Source organism: Bos taurus, chromosome 8 (assembly GCF_002263795.3).
Source record: "Bos taurus isolate L1 Dominette 01449 registration number 42190680 breed Hereford chromosome 8, ARS-UCD2.0, whole genome shotgun sequence".
Classification (NCBI taxonomy): domain Eukaryota; kingdom Metazoa; phylum Chordata; class Mammalia; order Artiodactyla; family Bovidae; genus Bos; species Bos taurus.
Window position 1 is genome coordinate 81,878,886 of NC_037335.1, and position 12,677 is coordinate 81,891,562.

At 38.4% G+C, this 12,677-nt stretch overlaps 1 protein-coding gene across 21 annotated transcripts in view; it reads right to left on the bottom strand.

Moving 5' to 3' along the window:
- FANCC (FA complementation group C) overlaps positions 1-12,677 on the bottom strand; it is a 343,951-nt gene that overhangs the window by 248,957 nt on the left and 82,317 nt on the right. For 13 of the 21 annotated variants that reach the window (XM_059888956.1, XM_024995463.2, XM_024995455.2 and 10 more), the window contains one exon: positions 1,322-1,401. The exons of the other annotated variants lie outside the window; for them this stretch is intronic. The gene's annotated coding sequence lies outside the window, so the exon portion shown is untranslated. The remainder of the gene's footprint in view (positions 1-1,321; positions 1,402-12,677) is intronic. 21 annotated transcript variants of the gene reach the window in all.

Consider the following 12,677-nt stretch of genomic DNA (forward strand, 5'->3'; position numbering starts at 1 on the left):
GGACAGAGAAGCCTGGCATGCTGCAGCCCATGGGGTCACAAAGAGTCAGACATAACTGAACGACTGAACAAGAGTCATCAATTTTTCATAAAGATTAGTGAACCTCTCATTTAGGTTCCCCTGGAAAGCAGAACTCAGCCAAGCTAAAGAAGGTAAGAGACCTGAATTTGCCTTATTTCCAGATATAAAATCTCTCACTAAAACCACCCACATCATGCTATCCAAGTGGTATACCTGGTAGTCACTCAAGGGGATCAAGAGGGACAAAGGCTCTAGAACTAGCCACAGGGTCTCATAAATTTTCTAAAAATTTTGTTATAGTATGGCACAAGAGCACCACCTACTGAAATGTTCCAAGGGACAATTTATCCATTTACCAAAAAATGGCTTGTTCTATACCCACCTCTAACCAACTGTTTACCTTGGCTTCAGAAAAACGTGACTGTGGAGGGATGGACTTCAAATCATTTCAATATAACTGGCTGTGTCTCTTTCTTGTTTAAAACTAGGGTCCTTGCCAAGACCTCCTGAAAAAGGAATCGTTGCCCTCATTTTTGCTTTAATAACCATAGTAAAATGAGTCTTGCTACTATCAGTATCCTACTCAGCTTCAGCTATCTCAGTGAATACTCTATTTCTAGATCTCTTCTCCTATCTGTTTTCCAAGAAGCAGAGAAAACTCAAGGGGGCAACCTATGGGTTCTAATGAGTCTAGAAAGGATATATATCAAGTCATTCAGTCAAATTTTAAACCACACAAGGCACAATACTAAGACTGGGGAATTGTGCTTTTTTTCAAACTCATTTGAAGATGATTATAGTAGCCCCCCTTCCCTCGAGGAGCTTAAAATGAACACAGAAGTTCTAGACCAGCAAAGCTGGAGGCCAAATGAGCTGCTAGTAAAATACAGAAGAAAATACACAGAGAAGGACAGTTTGGGGGGTTGTGTAACTAATATCATAGTAAGGCAGATTGTTTCTACTATGCTGCATATATACAGAATAAAGCAAAAGCCATGGCAAAAATAGAGCTCTTTCTGTAGCCCCTCAGGCTCTCATGAAGCTCTTAGTTACTGCCAATTACAAAATCCTTGACCCAGACTTGCTTGAACAGCTCACATAAATTCTAGCTTATATGTCATGTAGTCTTGTTACTTTTTATTGGTCCGATGGGGGTACTCTGTTTATGAGCCACTGTATGCATAACCTCTACCAGGCCTTAAGTGTGATGAAAAAGCAGCAACTCATGTTTACTCCCGATCATGTCGTGCTTTCTGTCATCAGTTACTGTCAGGGGTTCCACCATAGCCAGAGTACTCACACGAAAATAGAGGGGATCCTCTACACGGCACAACCATGGAAGAAATAACACATCGCCCCAAAATGCCAGTCATCTGATGCCTGTAAGAGTACAAATTTGTTAACTTGGAAATCATTGAAAATTTCAAAGCAATAAATATGTCTTTATTCTATTTCAATTGCTTCGTAGAATAAAAGAGGATACTCTAGAAAAATTCCAATCACAGTTCTCTTGTGTTCATACATGGCTATGCTAAGTGCAGTTTGCACTATATGGTGTGCTTGTTAAAGCCCTGCAGCAACGGGAAACCAGAGCAGTGTCATAGGAAGGGTAAATCCAACTGAATGTGAAAACCTCAGCAGAGAGACTTGCTGGGAAAGAATGAGGTTATACAAGAAAGAGGCAAATTCTAAGATAAAAAGCAACCAACTAGTTGACAGAAATAAAGCAGGGAAAAAAAAAAAAACATGTGATTCACAGGCCCATAGAATTGGGGGGAAAAAAGACATAATATTGGGTTTTATTTGTCCAATATAAAATAGGTATTATTAAAAAATAATGTTAGACAACAGAGGGGCCTCCCAGGTGGCTCAGTGGTAAAGAATCCACCTTCCAATGCTGGAGATGCAGGTTCAATTCCTGGGTTGGGAAGATTGCCTGGAGAAGGGAAGGGGAACCCACTCCAATATTCTTGCCTGGAAAATCCCATGGACAGAGGAGGCTGGTGGGCTATACTCCATAGGATTGCAAAAAGTCAGACACAACAAAGAGTTGGACAACAATATACCAACAGAGGCCTAGAAAAAATTTAGTAGGTCTGCTAGATTTGACCCCGTTTGGGCCCTCATTAGAATTTCAGATGTAGTGAACATTTGCAGTTACCTCTCCAACACTTATTTTCTACATTCCTCCTTCCTAACAGGAACCTAAAATTTCTTAGCCAGCAGATTTTGGTGAGACAAGAATGAGCTCTGATTGGGTTAAGCAGTGGTTCTCGATCAGGGACAACCTTGACCCACAGGGGACCTCTGACAATGTCTGATGGCATTTTTAGTTGTCACAACTAGAGGAGTGTGCTGCTGACATCCAGTGGATAGAGGCCACGGGTGCTACTACACTTCCTACAATACACAGGACAGTCCGCAAGACCAGCAACTGTCTGGTCCAAAATGTCACTCCCTCACCCATGCTAGAACACTCGATCACTAGCCCAGGAGTTTCTGAGAACAGACTCTCTCCTTGTCAGATGTGAAGAAGGAAATAAGAGTTCCAGCTGCCGCTCGCAGCTATCTCACCATGATATAGAAGCCAGCCTTAGGATTAGGTGCAGTAGGCAAACACAGGTTTCAGGTGATGGCTCCTTGCCATGAGGGCTCTTAAAAAGATAGACCACTTTTTGGAAAATAACTCCGTTTTTTCTCCTCATTACCTGATCTTTTCACTTCATAGAATATTACATAAATCACTAAAGGCAACATACCGACATTATAATTTCAGATAAAGAATACTCATTAATTCACTCAACACATCAGTTTCTTGTCAAGAATATGACAGAACGAAAAGATTTTTAAAATTATTCAAATGCCATTGCATACATAGTAGCCTAAATGATGGCCCCCGCAAATGTATGGTCTCCCTGGGACCTGCAATTATTACTTTGAAGGAGTGAATTCATATTCACTTTGTATGGCAAATAATATGATTAAAAATCTTGAAAGGAAGTACTTATAATGGATTACCAAGGTAAGCCATAAAAGAAATCAGATGTATCCTTGTGAGAAACAGGGAGTATGAGGCAGACACACAGAGGAGGAGACAGGTGGGCAGAGATCGGAGCCATGTAGCCACGAGCTCAGAAGTGCTTTCGCTGGCAGTCACCAGAAGCCAGGACCGGATTCTCCTCTAGTGTCCCCAGAGGGAAAGCAGTCCTGCCAGATTTCAGACTTCTGGCCTGCAGAACCATAAAATACCTTTCTTCTGCTTTCAGTCTCTAAATTGGTAATTGTTTGTTACAGCAGCCTCAGGCAATTAATGCAGCATCTTTCAAGGAGGTATATGAATTGTAAACTTATATATTGCTATTTTTTTTGTACCAAAAAATACTTCTTCTTTGATGTCAAAGGTGTCCACAATCAGAAGTTTATTCTGTCAAAGTCCCAAAGGAAAAAAAAAATTATCACTAAGCACTACTGATATTGAACACATGCCTGAAAATTCATCACCTGACTCTCTGCTGCTGCTGCTAAGTCGCTTCAGTCGTGTCCGACTCTGTGCGACCCCAGAGATGGCAGCCCACCAGGCTCCCCTGTCCCCGGGATTCTCCAGGCAAGAACACTGGAGTGGGTTGCCATTTCCTTCTCCAACCTGACTCTCTACCATCTTGCAAAGAATGGTTCCTTCCCTCTTCCATCAATTCCCACAGCCTATCATGCCACCTCTTTCTTATTTATTGAGGCAACAAAGCATCATTAAATTTTATGTATAAACTGTAGTTATTTTCAAAATTTTATTTACTTCTTATATACAAATGCTTTCATTGCTCAATGTTATATTTGTCTATTTGTGCAAAATGTTTGGGTATCTTAGGTTGAAACACATAATAAATTTTTCCATTAAAGTTAAGAGGTAGCTTTTTCTTCACTGGCTTTTCACTTAGTGACTGCGTTTACAGAAATGAATTATATTTCTATATATAGAATAAGATATATTTAAGATATATTTATTTAATATATCTTATGTAAGGTACATTAAGATATATTTATTTCATCTACAGTATGATAAATGCCACCTGGTAAGTAGATTGATTTCTTGGCCCTCTTCATCAATGTCTTATCAAGAATATGGGACAAAATTTTAAAAAATGGTTCAAACATGCCATCTCATCTACAATAAGCTAGATGCTACTCCCCCATCTAAAATACATATCCACATCCTAATCCCTGGAACCTGTTACTATTATTTTTAAGGAAAGCAAGAAGTATAGGTTGGAAGTCAGTGATTTGGCCCAGCCCTTTCACATCACTGCAGAGGTAACAGGGGGCATGAGGAAGGAAGTACCTTCCTTAGACCATCCATCTGGCTGGAGTCCCAGCAAGAACAGAGTCCAAGTCTCCTAGCACCAACTCCCTAGTATTCTACCCAGGGTTTTATGAAAGGACTGAAGAAAAATGTGATGAATAGAATCAGAAAACAACAAAACTTTTTTTTTTTCTCTTTTGAGAAAGGATGAAATTGTATAGACATTCTTTAGCCTAGAAAAGGGAAGAGAAGGTCGTTCTCGTGGCTCAGACAGTAAAGAATCCGCCTGCAATGCAGGAGACCGGGTTTGATTTCTGGGTTGGGAAGATTCCCTGGAGAAGGGAATGGCTACCCACTCCAGTAATCTTGCCTGGAGAACTCCATGGCCAGAGACTGGTGGGCTACAGTCTGTGGGGCCGCAAAGAGTCAGACACAACTGACTCAGCACACACACAGTAAATGAGTTAATAAATGCCTAGAGGTGAAGAAAACATTAACTGGCTAGAGGCCACCTGATGTACACTTATTTTGCACTAATAATAAGACCTTTCTTAAGATCTTATAATAAGACCTTATAAGACTCAACTCAAGGAGTCTTAAAGACTCTCTTACATGAGATTCTACTAGCAGTATCTCAGTTGTAGAATAAAAATTCACACAACTAGTTCAAGTCAAATGGGGGGGGAGGGAACACATTACAGAAAAGCTACAAACGATCTCATGGAGATCCGAGAAAGGAAAATGGAGTTTAGATGGACCAAATGGGAAGTGAAACTAGAAGCTCCCGCCGCCGTCTCTCATGGGTCTCCGTGCATCTGCTCCACTCCACAGCTTCTCACTTTAGACTGGCTTCCTCTGCACTTTTGTTCCCTCTGACCAGCTCATGGCTTTTACGGTGTAGTTCAGAACCGAGTCACAAGTCCCTGTGATCCTTCAGTCAAAGGATTCATCATCATCTAATTAACTCAGACCCTCAGGGTCCATATTCTCAGGAAGAAAATTTAATTGGCTCAATGCATTCAACAAAGTCTCTAAATTGTTTTCTACCGGGTCAGCTGCTCATCCCACAGAGACTGGTGTTTGACAGGTACTAAAGTCTGTGCAGATTCTTCAAAGGCAGGTAGGCAAAGAGGAAATGATCAGCATGTGCATTATGGTAATCAAGAGTTATATAGCTCTTTTAGTTAAGGACACTCAGGAGAATTGCGTCATTTCTGTATTTGAGATCTATGGAAGAGATGACCACAATCTGTAAACAAAGAGTAGGACACTAAAACTTCCTTCTAGCTCTATGAGTCTATAGCAAAACCTTACTACTTAGGGCTGTATTATCAGGTTTTATCATTTAATATCCAGAAGTATCTTCAATTAGCAGACTATCAGGGAAATCTTAGGAAACAAAAAACCATCTCTGTTATACAATCTGGTCACTGACCTGCCATTACTTTGAGGAAAGGAGTAAAAAGAAGATATCAGCAGTCCTTATAGAAGAAAAAAATCCTCTGAACTAACTGTGATCAAAGTACAGTGCAACAGTTGTACAGAGCAATGGAATTATAACAGAACTGGCTCCTTGGGTAATTTAAAAAAAAAAAAGGCTGATAGGGGTTGAGAAGAGGGGAGGATAAATAGGCAGGATACAGAGAATTTTTAGGACAGCGAAACCACTCTGCATGATACTCTAATGCTGGATATATGTCACTATACATTTTTCTAACCCCATAGAATGTACCATACCAAGAGTGAACCCTAAAGTAAACGACGGACTTTGGATGATTATGATATGTCAGTGAAGGTTCATTAACTGTAACAAGTGTACAGTTAATGTGGCAAGGATGTTGATAATGGAGGAGGTTGTACATATGTAGGGGAACAAACTATATGGTAAGTCTGTACTTTCTACTCAATTTTTCTAAGAACCTAAAACTCCTCTATAATAAAATAAAATAAAAGAGTCTTTTTTAAAGGCCATGGTGACACGAGCAATTTTGGCTCAACAAAACTCAAATCTACTCTAGACGCTCAAAGAATAAGGTTCAGAAATAGCAGGAGCAGAGTGAAAAAGGTAAAAAATGGATCTCAACTATTACCTGGCAGCAGCTGCAGCCCTCACACCCTATATAGTAAAATTAATCAGTTCTCTGAGTTACAATTCCATAAATTCAGACAGCCAGATGCTTGCTTCCTCCAGACATAGAGGATAATTTGTGTTGGTTATACTGTGAGGTATTATCTGCTTCAAAGTCTACTATGTGACTCCTCAACCACCAGGAAATTAAAATACAAAAGCTTTTTATTGTGTCTCCCCCTAACTCTACCCTCAAGATACTATGCATTTCCAATGTCAACTAAGAATTTCATAAGGGAGAGCTCCTCTCACATGTAAAATATGAAGGTTTTTTGGTTGCTTGGTTTGTTTATTCATCCAACTTAGACTACAGGATATTCTACAGCAGCACATGCCCTCTGGCATTAATTCCACGGGCCAGATTTTCTTTAAACCCTTCCTCTAACAGATGTTCCTCTCCCTGTCACAAGCAGTCTGATCTTTTTACCTTTCTCTACCTCATTTTCAAGACCACTTGTTTAGAGGCAAGGTGATCTCAAGTAACAGGTTAATTATGTAGGTATGTATGTGCCCAGCCTAAGGGCTAATAATGTGCTACTGATCTACTGATCCTTCCCTGTCACACCACAAGAACTGTATTTGGTCTGGCAATGCTCAAAAAGTTTAACCATATCTATCTGGTTAAGATAAAAAATTTAAAACATCAAAGAAAGAGTATGAGTCTATTTGCTTAATAACTATGGGTAAAAATCTTGAAAATTTTCACAGCTTAAGCATGATTGTAACCTTTGGCTTAGGAAGCATTACCACGAAGAAAGCTAGTGGAGGTGATGGAGTCCCAGCTAAGCTATTTCAAATCCTAAAAGATGCTGCTGCTAAGTGCTGCACTCAATGTGCCAGCAAATTTGGAAAACTCAACAGTGGCCATAGGACTCAAAAAGGTCAATTTCCATTCCAATCCCAAAGAAAGGCAACACCAAAGACTGTTCCAAATACCACACAATTGCACTCATTTCGCATGCTAGCAAGGTAATGGTCAAAATCCTTCAAGCTAGGCTTCAACAGTACATGAACCAAGAACTTCCAGATGTACAAGCTGGATTTAGAAAAGGCAGAGGAATCAGAGATCAAATTGCCAACATCTGTTGGATCATTAAAAATAGCAAAGTAATTCCAAAGAAACATCTACTTCTGTTCCATTGACTACGCTAAAGCTTTTGACTGTGTAGACCACAAAAAACTGAGGAAAATTCTTAAAAAGATGGGAATGAATATCAGACCACCTTACCTGCCTCCTGAGAAACCTGTATGCAGGGAAAGAAGCAACAGTTAGAACCAGGCATAGAACAACAGGCTGGTTCAAAACTGGGAACAGAGTACGTCAAGGCTGTCAATTGCCACCCTGCTTATTTAACCTCTATGCAGAGTACTTTAAGCTAAAAGCCAGGCTGGATGACTCACAAGCTTGAATCAACATTGCTGGGAGAAATATCAACAACCTCAGAAATGCAGATACCACTCTAATGGCAGAAAGCAAAGAGGAAACTAAAAAGACTCTTGATGAGGGTGAAAGAGGAGAGTGAAAAAGTGTGAATGTCCTATATCAACAGTGCTGAAAAGAGAGGCAAATGCCAGGTGCTTATTAGGCTGTGCTCCAAAGTCATCGTCAGGTTTCTAACTATGATGGTGAAGCATGGTTACATTGGTGAATTTGAAATCATAGGTCATCACAGAGCTGGGAAAATTGCTGTGAACCTCACAGGCAGGCTAAATAAGTGTGGAGTGATCAGCCCCAGATTAACATCTAGAAAAATGCCAGAATAACCTGCTCCCATCCTGTCAGTTTGGTTTCATTGTACTGACAACTTCAGCTGGCATCATGAACCATGAAAAAGCAAGATGAAAACACACAGGAAGGAAAATCCTTGGATTTTTTTTTCAAGGGATGTAATACCTACAAATAAAATGCCTGGCAGTGGTGGGGGGAGCAGGGAGGGGAAGAAGAGGGAACAATCCCACTTACAATTGCATCAAAAAGAATAAAATGTCTAGGACTAAATCTAACCAAGAAGTAAAAGACCTATGTGAAAAATTATAAGACACTGTTGAAAGAAATTGAAGATGGTACAAAGAAATGGAAAGATATACCATGTTCATGGATTAAAGACTTAATATTGTTAAAATGACCATACTACAAAATGACCATACTACTTCAATGCAATTCCTTTCAAAACACCAATGGCATCTTAGTACTGAAACAAATAATTCCAAAATTTGGGTAGAAACAGAAAGACTTTAGCACAAAACAAATTTGAGAAAGAACAATAAAGCTGGAGGAATCACATACCCTGATTTCAAACTATACTACAAATTTACAATAATCAAAGGAGTATGGTATTGGCACAAAAACAGACATATAGATCAATGGAACAAAAAACAGAGCCCAGAAGTGAACCCGTATTTATATGGTCAATTAATCTACAACAAAAGAAGTAAAACAATACAATGAGAAAGAAACACCCTCATTAATAAATAGTATTGGGAAAACTGGACAACTACATGCAAAAGAATCAAATTGGATTACTCTCACACTATATACAGAAATCAACTCAAAATGGATTGAGGCCTTAAATGTAAGATCTGAAATCATAAAACTCCTAGAAGAAAACAGACAGTGGTTTTCAGGAATATATAAATTTTAATATATCTCCTCAGGCAAAGGAAACCAAAGCAAAACTAATTGGGACTGCATCAAATGAAAAACCTTTTACAAAGCAAAACAAAGAGATCATTCAAAAGATGAGCACTGATAACATTTCTGAAGGCACTCACCAAAAATATCACCATCACCTCTTACTCTCCTTAACAGCGGCAATTCACATAAAATTTTACTTTTATATTTAATAGTTTCAAAATTTATAAAATGTTTCATTGTTTTAATCAATTGTGAACCAGAAATAATTCAAAAGATAATTCATAAAAAATTAAATGCATAATCTTATATTATATGCATTTTTATTGCAAAATCTTAACTCTATCACGTGTCTATATTCTTGTTTCATTGTATTATACTCAGTCAGGAGAAGTTCCTTCATTTTTGAACCATCTGTCCTGAATATCTTCAATTTACCTTACTTGCCTCATTTCCAAACGGAGCATTATTCTTTCCTGCTTCCGTGAGTTCTCTGGGATCCCTTGCTTTTCCCACTCATGATCTACACACATGCCTTCCCATCTCATTTAGACTTTTCTCCATCTACTCTTCTCCCTATTCACTGCCTCCTTCTTGAGGTCTAGACTTGACAGCATAATAGACTGCTGGAAGAGAGATGATGATATGAAGAAATTTCCTGAGCCTCATCAAGGAATGAGGCAAATAGTGGAAGTAATTCTGCAGCATGGCCCTTGAGTTTTTATTAAACGCAAATACCCTGAGAAGATGAAACATACTCTTAAACATTAATACCAATGTCTCAGGAGGAGCATGCTGAAACAGGGAAAGGAAGAACAGACGAAGGTCCCAATCAATGATAGGTGAAACGAGAAGGGGTCAAATGCAAATTCTGCCTACAGCCAGCCTGGGCAATTCCAAATTATTTAGCCTGCCATTTCTGGAAGATATAGTTATAAAGCACAGAGTACACAATCAATGAGGCATGGTCTGCAATATTTATTATAAAGCATTAGCAAGATCACTCATTCTGTGACTGTCACATTGATTCTGAACCCACTCTTTACATTTTGTTTTAAACACCATCTTTCTAGAAAACTATTTACTGGAAGTGCAAGTTTATCTAAATATTCACTGGGTTCCACAGTAATATTAGGCATAAAACAACTCATTTTTATGAGTTAAGAATTTAATGAGTGGCAATAGCTACTCTACCATCTTGTCTTAAATCACTGCAGATGGTGATTACAGCCATGAAATTAAAAGACACTTGTTCTTGGAAGAAAAGCTACGACAAACCTAGAGAGTATATTAAAAAGCAGAGACCATCCTTTGTCAACAAAGGTCCGTCTAGTCAAAGCTATGTTTTTTTCCAGTGGTCATGTATGGATGTGAGAGTTGGACTGTGAAAAAAGCTGAGCGCTGAAGAATTGATGCTTTTAAACTGTGGTGTTGGAGGAAACTCTTGAGAGTCCCTGGGACTGCAAGGAGATCCAACCAGTCCATCCTAAAGGAAATCAGGCCTGAATATTCATTGGAAGGACTGATGCTGAAACTCCAATACTTTGGCCACCTAATGCGAAGAACAGACTCATTAGAAAAGACCCTGATATTGGGAAAGATTGAAGGCAGGTGGAGAAGGGGACGACAGAGGATGAGATGGTTGGATGGCATCACCAACTCAATGGACATGAGTTTGAGCAAGCTCTGGGAGTTGGTGATGAATAGGGAAGCTTGGCGTGCTACAGTCCATGGGCTTGCAAAGAGTCAGACACTACTGAGTGACTGAACTGAACTGAATAGCTTAATTATTTTGACTGCCACTAGAAATAAGATTAACCTTTTCCAAAAACATGAACAGCTACTTATGAGTCTACCCTCTCCCTCTTCATCTAGTAAGTGTCAGTGTAACAGAGTAACTAAGGAGGCTGCCTCTGGAGGTAGACTGCCAAGGTTTGAATTCTCACTTTGCCCTGTGACCTTGGGAAATTACTTAACCTCCTCATGCCTCAGTTTCTGCATCTTTAAATGGGGAAAACCTAGGAATTACTGTGAATAATAAAATGTATTACTATCCAGAAAGCACTTAGACTTGTGCCTGGCACACTGTAAGCACTCAAAAAATGTTAGCTACTATCATTAGTTATGGCATTTCTAACAAACAATGATGATATCTTTCTCCAAGATTCCTCCACTAGGTAGAAATAATCTCTCCTGGTGAACTTAAATGCCTGTCAGCAAAAGCACTCCTGAAACCTAGGGAATCAACAGAGAATAAGCATCAGTGTCTTGGACAGGCTGCACCACACAAACCTGAAAGCCACAGAGCTGTTTGTTTTACTATACCACAAATATTAGAGTCAGAGATTTCAAAATTTTGCTAAGCCAGTTCCTGCTACATTCAAAATATGGTAATATAAGATGGTTTGGTCTGCTATCAAGTCATGGGCTGTATAAACACTCGTTTGTAACAAAAATGACTGTAAAAGTGCTATGGTTCTTAATGGTTATATTAAATTATATTTGAGGCCTTTTATTTTTCTAGCTGCAAATAATAGGGAGAAGAGTCTACTTGAGAGTGAGAACCAAATTTAACTAAACTGTAAATTTCTCAAGATAACTTGAAAACTTCAGTTCAGTCTCTTTTAATGCGCAAGACCAAGCACAGCACAGCGAATAACGTGAAATCCAAGCACGTCACCAGGAAACGGAGCTCCAAACTAGCTCTACCGTTGTCAGCTGTGTGGCTCACAATATTTCATCTCTTTATAAGAAAAGGGTTATGATACCAATCGCCTAGAACCAAAAAGTATAATGATACCAATCGCCTAGAAATAAAAAGTAGATTAAATGAGACAAATGTTGACAATGTGCAGTAGCTGTAACTGTTAATAAATAACACAGGAAAATATCATTTACTTGAGCTCTGAGATTACTCCTACACACACACACACACACACACACACACACACACTCATACAATAAAAAGAAGAAAAAGAAAAAATAATCTACGATGTAAGGAGGAAAGCTTAAAAAGACATTTAAAAATTCCTCCTATATAACAAAGGTTTTTTTTATACCTGAGAGAAAGTGAAGATAAAGAAAATGCTATGTTGTCGAAGCAAAGATCTGTGAGTAAAAGTCACAGACATCTACTAAATAACATGAAAGACTTTGAAAAGAAACTATTTTTTAGTCAGTATCCAAGATGAAATTTATATGTAATTAGGAACTTCAGGAAGGTTACAACTATGATGGAATAATTCACCCAGAGTTGGCTCAGAGAAACTATAATTTTAAATTAGTACAATATTATAAATAAAATAAATATTTTAAGTAAACATAAAGTAAAATGTTTTAAATTCTATGAAGTTTTACACTTAACATTAACATTATGTTCTTTTATGTATATCATAATTAAAAAGTAAAAATGATGCCATGTTAAGAAGATCACATCAAGAAACACATATTTATTCTTTCATCAACTGATATCTGGACTGCTGATTAAATGAAAAAATAGTCAATAACAGTGGTAATACAAAAAACAGAAAAAAAAAATCAGAGTAAAACAAAAGAATACCAATTCTTGACTATAAAATTAGCAGTTAAAAAGTAATTCC